Source organism: Phocoena phocoena, chromosome 3 (assembly GCF_963924675.1).
Source record: "Phocoena phocoena chromosome 3, mPhoPho1.1, whole genome shotgun sequence".
Lineage (NCBI taxonomy): Eukaryota > Metazoa > Chordata > Mammalia > Artiodactyla > Phocoenidae > Phocoena > Phocoena phocoena.
The window spans coordinates 159187590-159202268 of NC_089221.1; positions in this window are offsets into that span (position 1 = coordinate 159187590).

A 14679-nucleotide genomic window follows, 5' to 3' on the forward strand; every position below is an offset into this window, starting at 1 on the left:
GGTATAAATGTACCACAGATTGTTTAACCATTCACCTGTTTACTTTTACGCCTAGTCTGTTGAATGTTTTTATCATAAAAGGGTACTAAATTTTGTCAAATACTGTTTCTGCAGCAATTGAGATGATCATGTGATTTTCCCTCCCTTGATTCTGTTAATGTGGACAACTTTTTAAAATATTAAGTTTTGATAAGTTCTTTATTTAGTCCAGCTACAAGTCCTTTGTCAAATACGTGGTTTGCAAATATTTTCTCCCCAACTAATCTTTTAGTCATCGTTGTTGCTATCCTTTTTGCTGCTTGCCTTTTTTTTTTTTTTTTTTGAGGTAACGTTGGTTTATGGCATTATATGTTTCATGTACGACATTGTATTTCTACTTCTGTATACACTACATTGACAAAGGGGCAAAAACAATTCAATTTCTCAGAGAAAGGACAGCCTTTTCAACAGATGTTGCTGGAGCATCCATAGGCAAAAGCATGTATGTTCTGCTCTCCCTGGAATTTCCTCCACTCAAGTCTCACTGGCCTCCCTTCCGTTCCTCCAACAGAGCAGGCGGATGTGAGGCTTGCCCTTACCTCCTCATATAATACTCTCGCCAGGTGTATTCCACCTTGTTCCCTTACCTGCTCCTCACCTTCTTAGCTAGGCCTTCCTCCACATCTATTTCGAGTTGAAATCCTTTTTTCCTTCTCATTCCTAACCTGCCTTATGTTTTTCATTGCACTAAACACCATTGGGCATGCTACATTTAATTCACATGAATTTTGTTATACTCCTAATTTCTCGACTAAAACCTATATTCACTGATGCCACTTTTGCACATGGTGGGATCTCAGGCTCTTAGGACAGGGCCTGGCATATATTTTGTTCTCAGCACATATTTGTTGAATGAGTAATTGTATTATGCAAAACAATTCAAGAAATTATTCTGGCATCTCACATGCTCATTTCTTGCACTGTAACTATGGGTGTTTAGTTAGCGAGCTCATTTTTCTGCCTAGAAATGACACCATAAAACAAGTGACCTTTTGGGGAAAAAACGACTCAACATCCCCTCTCCTCCCTGCCTCTTTACCTGCATCTCTCTCCACTCATCCTCTGTCTTCCTGCTTTAGAAAACTCTTCAACCCATCACTGTGGCCCCCCAATCCAGACAGAGGGAAAGAGAAAAGAAAAAGGTCAATGAGACACTAAGTTAAGAAAAAGGGAGAAGTAGATCAAGGGAAGAGGACTGGAAGAAAGAGTGAGAATAGGCATAACACTAGAAGATATATGCCCACCCCCTCATCCCCACAAAAGAAAATAAAAACTAACAGAGGCAGAAAATAACAGGAAGAGAAAATGCTGATAAATAGAAATGCAAAATGACCAGCAATCAGTAATAGGAACTGCAAAAAGGAGAGAGGCAGGTAACAGGTAAAGACCCTCACCTAAAGGTGGGTTCCCTGGAAGAAAACAAACTCAGCAAATACCCTGTGAAGGAGATTCCAGCCTCAAAATCATTTCATCCTCCTTTCTTTGTTTGCACTTACTGGGTCAGAGGGGTCAGGGAGGAGCCCCCCAGCTCTGACCTTCCTCAGCTCCCACCAACCTCTCAGCCCAGCTGTGGGTGTCCACGTCACCCTCAGCCTCCCTGTGACTCTCTAGCTCAGACAGTGGGCCTCAGACAGGCAACAGCCTCCTCTCAGCAAAAGGGGTGTGGAGAAAGTGAACTTAGTCAAGGAGACGGTGGTGGGCAGATGGGGACAGAGCCAGGACCCGTGTATCTGAGCCCACTCCCTGATTCCCATCCACCTTCCAAGGGCTGCCTCCCAGCCTGGGCTGCAGAACTGTCCCCCGCTGCCCATGCAGGTGCCTAACACTGAACCTGAGTGAGGAAGGGAAAGCTGTGAAGTCCCAGGGGACCCACAAACTCCAGCCCTGGAGCAGAAGCTCCCAAGTTTATAATTAAAGAAAACCAGACAGGGAGCTTGGGGACAGGACCAGAAGAAGGGCCAGTGGGACAGTGTGGGGAAATCTGGTCATGGGAGGGGCACAGGGCACAGGAATGGGGGGCAGGTTTCTTGGTGCTCTACCCCCCACCACAGACACATTTCAATGGTTCCCCAGTGACCTCCCAGGCCCACATGGGGTCTTTACCTGTGACCGCCCCAATTGGCTCTCCCTGCACTGCGCCATCCACACCTGTCCTTTTCCTGCCCTGTGAAGTCAGCCTGCGTCTACTGGAGGCCTATGGTATGCAGAGCACTGGGTGAGATGTTGCACTTGAATCAAAAGTGGGAACTGAACACAATTCTGTCCCTCCTAGTCGGAGGGAAAGAAAAGCACCCATCTTTGAGAGAGTCGGATGGTGGCATGGGAGCTGGGTGTCTTCCCAAACCCTGTTAGATGTTTATTTAAGCTCAGTGCCCTTCACGTTTTTCTGTGGACAAGCCTGTGGTCTAGTTATTATGCCTGTTGTCCCAGCGTAATCCTGGATAACACTCCCTTTCACTCTCAAGAGTGTCTCATGTTGAATGATAAATTTTATGGTTTCTCTATTTTGGGCTTTATGTCCTACAGAATTAATTAATTTTCTCACTGACCAGTATGGTGGCATTTTACCTGCCACATGGCTAAGTCACCAAACTTGTTTCTTCTTAATCCTTATATTTTCAGGTGTCTGTAGTATAAGCTCAGACAGTGGCTTTTTTTGTTTGTTTGTTTGTTTGTGTTTTTTTATAAGGCAAGTACCTGACTTAAGTTTTGATTGCCACTTCTTTGAAGGCATCCACTTCAAAGAAGACTGTGTGGAATGAACACATTGCCAGCCACGTTGCCAGGCAAAGAGTCAGAGACTGGCTGCCTCTCCCCACAGAGGCTCCTTTGTTTTATACATCCTGGTTGATTTCAGTAATTGGCCATTTGGGCTGCTTGTTTTTTTTCCCTCTTCCTGTGATTTAAATTCATGGTCTTATGTTTAAATTAACTAATGAAGAGTGATCCCCTAAAGTCCTAGCCCCCCATCCTTGACCCCTGTAAAAGCAGGACCCCAGGCCCACTCTCTTTCTTTCTCTTTCTCTACTTGCTGCCTCACTGTGTGGTCCCCGGTGTGTTGTGTATGTAATAAACCTCTATTTTTTCAAAGTTTCCTGATGGCTACTGCTGAAGGGTATGTTGCAATCATAATAGGAACCACAAGGGCTGGTCCAGCCACAGCATCGGTTATTGATAAGATGAGACCATCATAAAACAGTGTCTTTGTTACAGGTTTTTTTTATGTACACCTTTGTGTGTTCTTGCTTCCAGCTCCTTCAGCTGGAGGCAAGGAACACATTGAGGGAGATGCTTAGAGGGAGAGGCAGGAAGACCAGAGAACAGAGAATGGAATTGGGTTCTAGCAAATTGGTTTTCAGCACATTGGCTGCTGAGGACATGACTTAGAGCATTTACCACTCTTCTCCCTTTTCAGCCTATTCCTCTTATCCTCTTTATACATCTGATGGTTTTCAATGTCTACACTTTTGCTCAAACCATTTTTCCCCATCGGAGATTACAGTCAGCCCTCTGTATCTCTGGCTTCTGGATCTGCAGAGTCAACCAACCATAGATTGAAAGTATTCAGGAAAAAAAAAAAACTCCAGAAAGTTCCAACAAGCAAAACTTGAATTTGCCATGCACTGGCAACTATTCACATGCCATCTACATTGTATTAGGTTAAGTAATATAATGATGATTTACAGTATATGGGAGGATGAGCACAGGTTATATGCAACTTAACCATTTATAAAAACGACTTGAGCCTGCAGAGGTTTTGGTATCCACTGGGGAGAGGGGATCCCGCAGTAAATCCCCCATGTATACCTGGGGACGACTGTACTATGTCTGTTTCCTCTAGTCTTCCTCGGTCATTACTAATTCTCCAAAATCGAGCTTGAGCACATCTTCTCCTTTCAAACTACCCCAAAACTCAATCCACCATGATTTCAGCCTCCCACGAATCACTGCAAGCCTACTGTCTACATCCTGGGAAACATATACTGTACTGCCATGTGACATCTCCTATATTACCATTCATTATACTGAACAGGCTCCAGTTGATCTTGTACAAACAAGGAAACGCCTTTATTTTTGTACAACCACTGCTTTTAAATAGGACATCTCAATTCTTTCATCCCCATTTTTTCATGATATCTCATGCATATTCAAGAGTTGGGTGGTTAGACTAAAACTCACTTAAGTATTCTAAATCCAGTCCATTAAAAATCACACTTGAATCTCATATTCAAATTCAGTGTTTTTCTCCTTGATCCATCCTAAATCAAGATAGATTGAGGCTTGAAGACCCACAGTAGGGAAGCGAGAAAAGTCTATTAATAGCAATTATTCCTTATCTTTAAAAATTCTAAAGGCTATAGACGTAGTCTTTTCTCAAATAATTTTTTTCTCAAATAAATTACAAGGAAGTCTGAACTGATACCTTCTTTTTTATTTTGAAAACTACCTCGAATAAATAGAAATATTCTGTTTTACTTTAATGCGTAAGTGTAATTTTCTAAAATAATTTTTCAAGTGTCTCAGGGTATTCAAATTACTCCCCCAAACTTTAAACACTATAAAGACAGCAGTAACTGTGACATAAATGTCCATGAGATGTCAATATCAATATTTCTCTGTTAGAAATTCTTTTAAAATGTTCATTCTATTTTTTTTAATTTCCTTATCTTTTAGAGAAACACACTAATATATTTACATGTAATGAAGTTATATGATTCCTGAATTTTTGTTTCCATATAATCCACAGATGAGGGAGGCAGGGAGAGGTGGGTGGAAGAGCAGATGAAACAATATTGGCCATTAGTTGATAATTGTCAAAGCTAGGTGATAGGTACATGGACATTTATTAAACCATTCTCTCTAACTTCATACGTGTCCAAATTTTTTTCATAATAACAAAAATTGAAAGCTCACTAAAGGTGGTCTGATCAAGTTATAATATAGCCACACGATGGAGTACTATACAACTGTAAAAAACAACACAAAGTATTTCTATCTGCTATGCTGAAGTGATCTTCAGGATATAATGTTGAGTGCAAAACGGTGTACATAGTATGCTATCTCTTGTGTAAGAAAGGAGGATAATTATATATGTATATATATACATTTGTTTATATTTTCAAAATTGAAAAATGAATGGATAACCAAAAACTAATAAAAATGTGTTTCATATAGGAAGAAGGAAGAAATTTTGGAGAAGACAGAGATAGAAACTAGGCATCTTTGAATGTACTTTTGTTTATAGTTTGGTTTTGGCAAATGTTTCACACAATTAAAAATAAAAATTAAATAAAGAAGAAAAAATTTCTAGCTATAGTGGAGTAATTTGTATTAGAGCAACTTTCACAATGAGAACAATTATAGAAGTTGGATAAAATACAAGAAAGCAAAATTTTTTGAAGGCATCATAACAATAGCAAAGCAACCATGACTTGAGAGGCTGAGGTCCCAGATAGAAGGGAAGTATTTTGAGATGAGGTGGATGTTCTGTGGTGCTTTTTCTTTCAAGGAATTTGTTGATTTAAGCAGCAAAGGGTCTAATGGCTGGAAAGCTGAGCAGAGCTTTCAGTAATCTCATAGATCTGGGAGACAAAAATTGGAGTTCAAAGCCCTCAAAAATATCCCAGGTTTCCAGCTAAGACCACAGAAGGACTATACCCTAGGAATAATAATTAATCAGAAATAGACAAAGTCTCATAAATACTGACCCAGCTTCCTTCAGGTCACTCATAGGCTAGATTAAAATCTGCTGACATTTTAGCTGCATGACAGAAGGAAAACATTATCATCCAGAGCTTCAGACTATCTCTTAATATGTAATTCACAATGTTTTCCATTCAAGAAAAATACAACGTATTCCAGGGCAAGGATAAAATGACCAAAAATCAAGAGAGAAGAAAAAGAAACAAACTCAAAGGAGATCCATATATTGACATTACCTTTTAGAGACTTTAAAATAACTATTATTATTATATTCAAGAGAAAAGAAAAGAAGATGGATAATTTCACCAGGCAGGTGTAATCTATGAAAACATTCAAATAAAACTCTAGAATGAAAAAAAATCAAAAACTAAACTAAGAACTTAATAAATGGATTTAGGAGCAGTTTAGACACAAGTGAGGAGAGCAGTAGGTCGATAGAAAAATCAAGGCTGAAACACAGAAAAAGAACATAAAATATGGGAAAGAGCATGAGAAACATATGGACTCAGTGAGGTCTAACTTAAATGTAACTGGAGTCTCAAAAGCAGAGGGGAAAAAGAGAATAGGGCAGAAACAATATTTGAAAAAAATAGTGGTAAAGATATTTCCAAAAGTGATGGAAAACCTCAAGTCATAGAAGCTCTATTTGTCAAAAGCAAGGTGAATAAAAAGAAATACATAGTGTAAACTGTGGATAATCAAAACAAAAAGAAAAAATTTAACAGCATCCATTAAAAAAGACAGATTACATTAAGAAGTGCAGTAAGAAGACTAAGAGTTGCCTTTTACAAAAAATAATGGGTAAAGTGTTCTGAGGTCCTCATGTTAAGCAGGAAGTAGCAAAAATATTTATTTGGATTAGACACTAGTAACCAAGTATGCCAGAAGTTATTAAAGAAAAAGAAAAGAATGAAAAATATTACCTAATTAATAATAATAACAATAATAATAAGGCAGGGAGAAATTAGTACAAGTGGAACAAGTGAAAAACCAAATAGTAAGATTATGAGTTTAAACTGAAATATATCAGATATTGTTAGGGGCTGAATTGTATCCCCCCTATATTCATACACTGAAGCTCTAACCCCCAAGTACCTCAGAATGTGACTATATTTGGAGATAGAGCCTAATAAATGTGATTAAGTTAAAATGATGCTATTAGGGCAAGTCCTAATCCAATCTGAGTGGTGTCCTTATTAAAAAGAGGAAATTTAGACACACAAAAGAGACATGAGGGGCAAAAACACACAGAGGAAAAGACGTAGTGAGAAGGCAGCCATCTGCAAGCCAAGGAGAGAGGCCTCAAAAGAAACCAAACCTGCTGACATTTTGATCTTGGACTTCTAGTCTTCAGAACTGTGAGAAAACAAATTTCTGTTGTTTAAGCCACCCACTCTGTGGTACTCTGTTATGGCAGCCTTAGAAAACTATCACAGACATCATACTAAATGTAAGTGGACTAAATATGTCAAAAAATGATGAAAATTGTCAGGCTCAATTTTTAAAAAAGCATAAACTGTACACAAAATATTCTCTTAAAATTAAGGGTATTAACAGTATAAAGCAAAAGAATGGACAAATACATGCTATGCCAACAATGTTAAAAAATGTTGATGAAACTATGTTAATATCAGGCAAAACAGACATTAAAGTAAAAAGCAAAGCTAGAGATATAGTGAGATATTCCATAAAAGGGTCATTCAACCAGGAATGTAAAATAATTTAAAATTTATATGTACCTCAAGCAACTATATGCCAATAAAATGGCCAAACTGGAAGAAATGGACACATTCTTAGAAAGGTACAATCTCCCAAGTCAGAACCAGGAAGAAATAGAAAATATGAATAGACCAATCATAAGTACTGAAATTGAAACTGTGATTTTAAATTTCCCAAAAAACAAAAGTCCAGGATCAGATGGCTTCACAGGCAAAGTCTATCAAACATTTAGAGAAGAGTTAATACTTACACTTCTGAAAGTATTCCAAAGAATTGCAGAGGAGGGAACACTCCCAAACTCATTTTATGAGGCCACCATCACCCTGGTATCAAAACCAGACAAAGATACCACAAAAAAAGAAAATTATAGGCCAATGTCACTGGTTAACATAGTTGCAGAAAGCCTCAACAAAATACTAGCAATCTGAATCCAATAATACATTACAAGGATCACACACCATGATCAAGTGGGATTTATCCCTGGGATGCAAGGATTCTTCAATATCTGCAAATCAGTCAGTGTGATACACCACATCAACAAATTGAAGAATAAAAACCATATGATCATCTCAATAGTTGCAGAAAACTCTTTTGACAAAATTCAACACCTGTTTATGATAAAATTCTCCAGAAAGTGGGCATAGAGGGAACCTACCTCAATATAATAAAGCCATATATGACAAACCTACATCTAACCTCATACTCAATGGTAAAAAGCTGAAAGCATTCCTTCTAAGATCAGGAATAAGACAAGAATGTCCACTCTCATCACTTATACTCAACATAGTTTTGGAAGTCCTAGCCCAGCCAATTAGAGAAATAAAAGGAATCCAAATTGGAAAAGAAGAAGTAAAACTGTCACTGTTTGCAGATAACATGATACTATACATAGAAAATCCTAAAGATGCTGCCAGAAAACAGCTAGAGCTCATCAATAAATTTGGTAAAGTTGCAGGAAACAAAATTAATACACAGAAATCTGTTGCACTTCCATACACTAACAATAAAAGATCAGAAAGAGAAATGAAAGAAACAATCCCTTTTACCATTGCATCAAAGAATAAAATACCTAGGGATAAACTATAAGATGCTGATGAAAGAAATCAAATATGAAACAAACAGATGGAAAGATATGCAATGTTCTTGGATCGGAAGAATCAATATTGTTAAAATGACTATACTACCCAAGGCAATCTACAGATTCAATGCAATCCCTATGAAGTTACCAATGGCATTTTTCACAGATCAAAAAAATCTTAAAATTTGTATGGAGACACAAAAGACACTGTATAGCCAAAACAATCTTGAGAAAGAAAAACGAAGCTGGAAGAATCAGACTCCCTGACTTCAGACTACACTACAAAGCTATAGTCATCAAAAAAGTATGGTACTGGCAGAAAAACAGAAATATAGATCAATGGAACAGGATAGAAAGTCCAAAAATAAACCCACACACCTATGGTCAATTAATCTATGACAAGAGAGGCAAGACTACACAATGGAGAAAAGACAGTCTCTTCAATAAATGGTGAGGGGAAAACTGGACAGGTACATGTAAGAAAATGAAACAACCATTCTTTAACACCATACATAAAAATAAACTCAAAATGGATTAAAGACCTAAATGTAAGACTGGATACTATAAAACTCAGAAGAAAACATAGGCAAAACACTCTTTGATATAAATCACAGCAACATCTTTTTCAATCTGTCACCCAGAGTAATGGAAATAAAAACAAAAATAAACAAATGGGACAGAATTTAATTCAAAAGCTTTTGCAAGCAAAGGAAGCCACAACAAAATGAGAAGACAGCCCATAGGATGGGAGAAAATATTGCCAAATGATACTATGGACAAGAGATTAGCCTCCAAAATTTACAAACCACTCATGCAGCTCAATATCCAAACAACAAACAACCCAATCAAAAAATGGGCAGAAAACCTAAATCGACATTTCTCCAAAGAAGACATGCAGATGGCCAAGAGGCACAAGAAAAGGTACTCAACGTTGCTAATTATTAGAGAAATGCAAATCAAAACTACAATGAGGTATCACTTCACAACAGTCAGAATGGCCATGATCAGAAAATCTACAAACGATAAATGCTAGAGAGGGTGTAGAGAAAAGGGAACCCTCCTTCACTGTTGGTGGGAATGTAAATTGGTACAGTCACTATGGAGAACAGGATGGAGGTTCCTTAAAAACCTAAAAATAGAGCTACAGTATGAGCTACAATCCCACTCCAGGACATATATCTGGAAAAAAACATGGTTTGAAATGATACATGCACCCTAATGTTTATTGCAGCTCTGTTTACAATAACCAAGACATGGAAGCAACCAAAATGTCCATCAGCAGATGAATATATAAAGAAGATGTGGTACCTATATACAATGGAATATTGCTCAGCCAAAAAAAGAATGAAATACTGCCATTTGCAGCAACATGGATGGACCTGGAGATTATTATATCAAGTGAAGTAAGTCAGACAGAGAAAAATAAATATCATATGATATTGCTTGTATGTGGAATCTAAAAAAAATGATACAAATGAACTTATTTACAAAACAGAAACAGACTCACAGACTTAGAAAATGAACTTACGGTTATGGGGGAAGGGTGGAGGGGTGGGATAGATTGGGAGTTTGTGATTGACATGTACACACAGCTATATTTAAAATAGATAAACAATAAGGACTACTGTAAAAAGTTTTTAAATAAAAAATTTTTAAAAACTAAAAAAATTAAATGTATGTAACAATGTGGCCTTATATAAAGGGAAACTTGAAAGAACTAAACGTGGAAATAGACAAATTCACAGCATAATGTGAGATTTTTGCACACGTGTCTTAGTAACTTTAGAATACAGTAACAAAAATACCAGTAAGGATATGGAGGATTTGAAGAACTAGAGTAGCAACTTGATCTAGTGGACATAAGTAGAAAATTGTACCCAACTACCACAAAATACACATTCTCTTCAACTGCACGCCCAACAGTTGTCAAAATTGATCACATGCTGTTCCATAAAGCAAGTCTTGACATATTTCAGAGCCTTGAAATCAGACAGATTTCAATATTCTTCTAGTATTACACTAGAAATTAATTGACAAATAGACAAAACTAGAAAATCCATTTATATGTATTATGAAAAATTAGTAAACAGAAAACTCAATAAAATAGAGCTGTGAGACAAGAAGGGGGAGCTCTCATGCCCTTCCATGATAGCAGAGCCCAACAGGAAGAAGAAAAACTTCTTTACTGACAAGGACTCAGCAGATGAAAAGCTGTGGATTGTTTGCTCTACCCCTCCCAACTTGTGACCACCTGGAGAGGTGGGATAGGGAGGGTTGGAGGGAGACCCAAGAGGGAAGGGATATGGGGATATATTTATACGTATAGCTGATTCACTTTGTTATACAGCAGAAACTAACACAATATTGTAAAGCAATTACACTCCAATAAAGATGTTAAAACAAAAAAAGGTTCTCCTCCCCTTGCGTTAGGGCACTTGCATATGGCTCCCCATGGTAGCAGACCTTGAATTGCAATTTTCTGCTGATCCTGAATAAATCCATCTTTGCTGAAGAAACATCTGGAGTCTATTTGTTTCAGGTCAACAGTATATTCGTATATATGGAAATTAAGGGATAAGCTTCTAAGTAACCCACGAGTTAAATAAGAAATTACAATGGAAATTTTAAAATATTTTGAAAAGAGAGATAACAAAGATATGACATGACCAAACTTGTGGAATATAGGTAAAGCCATGCTTAGTGGGAAATTCATAACTTATAATGGATATATTTAAAAATGAAAAAGGCAGAAAATCAACTGTCTAATTTCCATCTCAGGAAGTTAGTAAAGAAACACTACAAATATAAAAATCTCTGGTATACATTATATATATTTTAAAATAAAAAATTAGAAAATCAAGGTGTAGAACATTGTTTATAGTGTTCTAACTTTTGTGTAAATATGGGGAACGAATTCATGTATGTACTGGTTTTTAAATGCACAAAATATCCCCAGAAAGATACATTCGATACTTGGGAGAGAATTTCACTCTACACCAACCCCCTTTGTTTTTATTGGGGTATAGTTGTTTTACAATGTTGTATTAGTTTCTACTGTACAGCAAAGTGGAGTTCCCTGTGCTATACAGCAGGTTCTCATTAGTTATCTATTTTATACATATTAGTTAGTGTATATATGTCAATCCCAATCTCCCAGTTCATCCTACCCCCCAACCCCCTTTCCCCCCTTGCTGTCCATATGTTGTTCTCTATGTCTGTGTCTCTATTTCTGCCTTGCAAACTGGTTCACTTGTACCATTTTTCTAGATTCCACATATATGCATTAATATACGATATTCATTTTTCTCTTTCTGATTTACTTCATTCTGTATGACAGTCTCTAGGTCCATCCATGTCCCTACAAATGACCCAATTTTGTTCCTTTTTATGGCTGAGTAATATTCCATTGTATATATGTACCACAACTTCTTTATCCATTTGTCTGTCGACAGGCATTTAGGTTGTTTCCATGAGCTGGCTAATGTAAATAGTGCTGCAATGAACATTGGGGTGCATGTGTCTTTTTGAGTTATGGTTTTCTCTGGGTATATGCCCCATAGTGGGATTGCTGGGTCATATGGTAGTTCTATTTTCAGTTTTTTAAGGGACCTCCATACTGTTCTCCATAGTGGCTGTATCAATTTACATTCCCACCAACAGTGCAAGAGGGTTCCCTTTCTTCACACCCTCTCTAGGATTTATTGTCTGTAGATTTTTTTTAACATCTTTATTGGGGTATAATTGCTTTACAGTGGTGTGTTAGTTTCTGCTGCATAGCAAAGTGAATCAGCTATACATATCCATACATCCCCATATCTCCTCTGTCTTGCATCTCCCTCCCACCCTCCCTATCCCACCCCTCTACATGGTCACAAAGCACCGAGTTGATCTCCCTGTGCTATGCAGCTGCTTCCCAGTAGCTATCTATTTTACATTTGGTAGTGTAAATATGTCCATGCTACTCTCTAACTGCGTCCCAGCTTACCCTTCCCGCTCCTCATGTCCTCAAGTCCATTCTCTACATCTGTATCTTTTTTTGTGTGTGTGTGTGGTACGTAGGCCTCTCACTGTTGTGGCCTCTCCTGTTGCGGAGCACAGGCTCCGGACGCGCAGGCTCAGCGGCCATGGCTCACGGGCCTAGCCGCTTCACGGCATGTGGGATCTTCCCAGACTGGGGCACGAACACGTGTCCCCTGCATCGGCAGGCGGACTCTCAATCACTGCGCCACCAGGGAAGCCCTGTCGACTTTTTGATGGGGGCCATTTTGACTGGTGTGAGGTGATACCTCATTGTAGTTTTGATTTGCATTTCTCTAATAATTAGCAATGTTGAGTGTCTTTTCATGTGCCTATTGGCCATCTGTATGTCTTCTTTGTATAAATGTCTATTTAGATCTTCTGCCCATTTTTTGGTTGGGTTGTTTGTCTGTTTGTTTGTTTTGATATTGAGCTCTATATATGTTTGTATATTTTGGAAATTAATCCCTTGTTGGTCATATCATTTACAAATATTTTCTCCCAGTCTGTAGGTTGTCTTTTTGTGTGTTTGTTTATGGTTTCCTTTGCTGTGCAAAAACTTTTAAGTTTAATTATGTTCCATTTGGTTATTTTTGCTTTTATTTACATTACTCTAGGAGACAGATCCAAAAAAATATTTCTGCGAATTTATGTCAAAGAGTATTCTGCCTATATTTTCTTCTAGGAGTTTTATGGTCTCTGGTCTTACATTTAGGTCTTTAATCCATTTTGAATTTATTTTTGTATATGATCTTAGAAAATGTTCTAATTTTATTCTTTTACATGTAGTTATCCAGCTTCCCCTGCACCACTTATTGAAGAGAGTGTCTGAATGAGAGCCTTACTGAGTAGTATATTCTTGGTTGTAGGTTTTTCCCTCTCATCACTTTAAATATGCCAAGCCACTCCCTTCTGGCCTGCAGAGTTTCTGCTGAAAAGTCAGCTGAAAGCCTTGTGGGGGTTCCCTTGTATATAACTTCTTGCTTTTCCCTTGCTGCTTCTAATCTCTCTTTATCTTAATTTTTGCCATTTTAATTACATCGTGTCCTGGTTTGTTCCTCTTTGGGTTAATATTGTGTGGGTCTCTCTGTGCTTCCTGGACTTGGACGTCTGTTTCCATTCCTAGGTTAAGGAAGTTTTCATCTATTATGCCTTCAAATATGTTCTCAGCCCCTATTTTCTCTCTGTCTTCTCCTTCTGGGATCCCTATAATGGGAATATTAGTGCACTTGATGTTGTCCTAGAGGTCTCTTAAAATGTCCTCCTTCTCTTCTTCTTTTTTTTGGTTCAGTTCCAGTGATTTCCACTACTCTGTCTTCTAGCTCACTGATCCGTTCCTCTGTATCATTTAGTCTACTGTTGCTTCCTTCTAGTGTAATTTTCATTTCATTTATTGTGTTCTTCATCTTTGGTTGTTCTTCATATTTTCTAACTCTTAAAAAACTCTAACTTCTCACTCTGTGCTTCCATTCTTCTCTTGAATTCTTTCATCATCTTTATGGTCATCACTCCGAACTTTTTCTTGCGTAAATTCCCTATCTCCACTCAATTTGTTTTTCCTCACAAGAGTTTTATCCTGTTCCTTCATTTGGAACATGTTCCTGTCTCATTTTGCCTAAATTGCTATTTTCTATGAACCTCCTAAGTTAGTTATGTTTTTTGACTTTGGATAAGTGGACTTTTGTAGGAGATGTCCTATGCATTTCAGCAGTGCACTCCTGTCTTGTCACCAGAGCTATATCTCTAGGGGTCCCCCTGTGTGAGCTGTGTGGGTTTTTCTGTACTGATGAACTGAATACTGGGTCTGGTAGTCTTGGTTCACTCCTGGCCTAGCTGGTTGCCAGACCCTGCTTTGTGCAGATGCTGCATGCTGCTGGTTGGCAGGGCCAGGTCATGAGGTGGCTGGTGCGTAACCTCAATGGACCCCAGGGCTATTTCTGGTTAACTGGTGGGCAGAGTCAGTGTCCAGGAGATCCCAGGGCTGGTGTCTGTTCACTGGTGGATGAAGCCAGGCCCTGGGGCTAGTGCTGGCCCACTGGCAGGCAGAGCTGTGTCCTGGGGTCTTGCTGCAAGATCCAGGGGTCCCAGGGCTGGTGCCAGACAGCTGGTCATTGGGGCTTGTT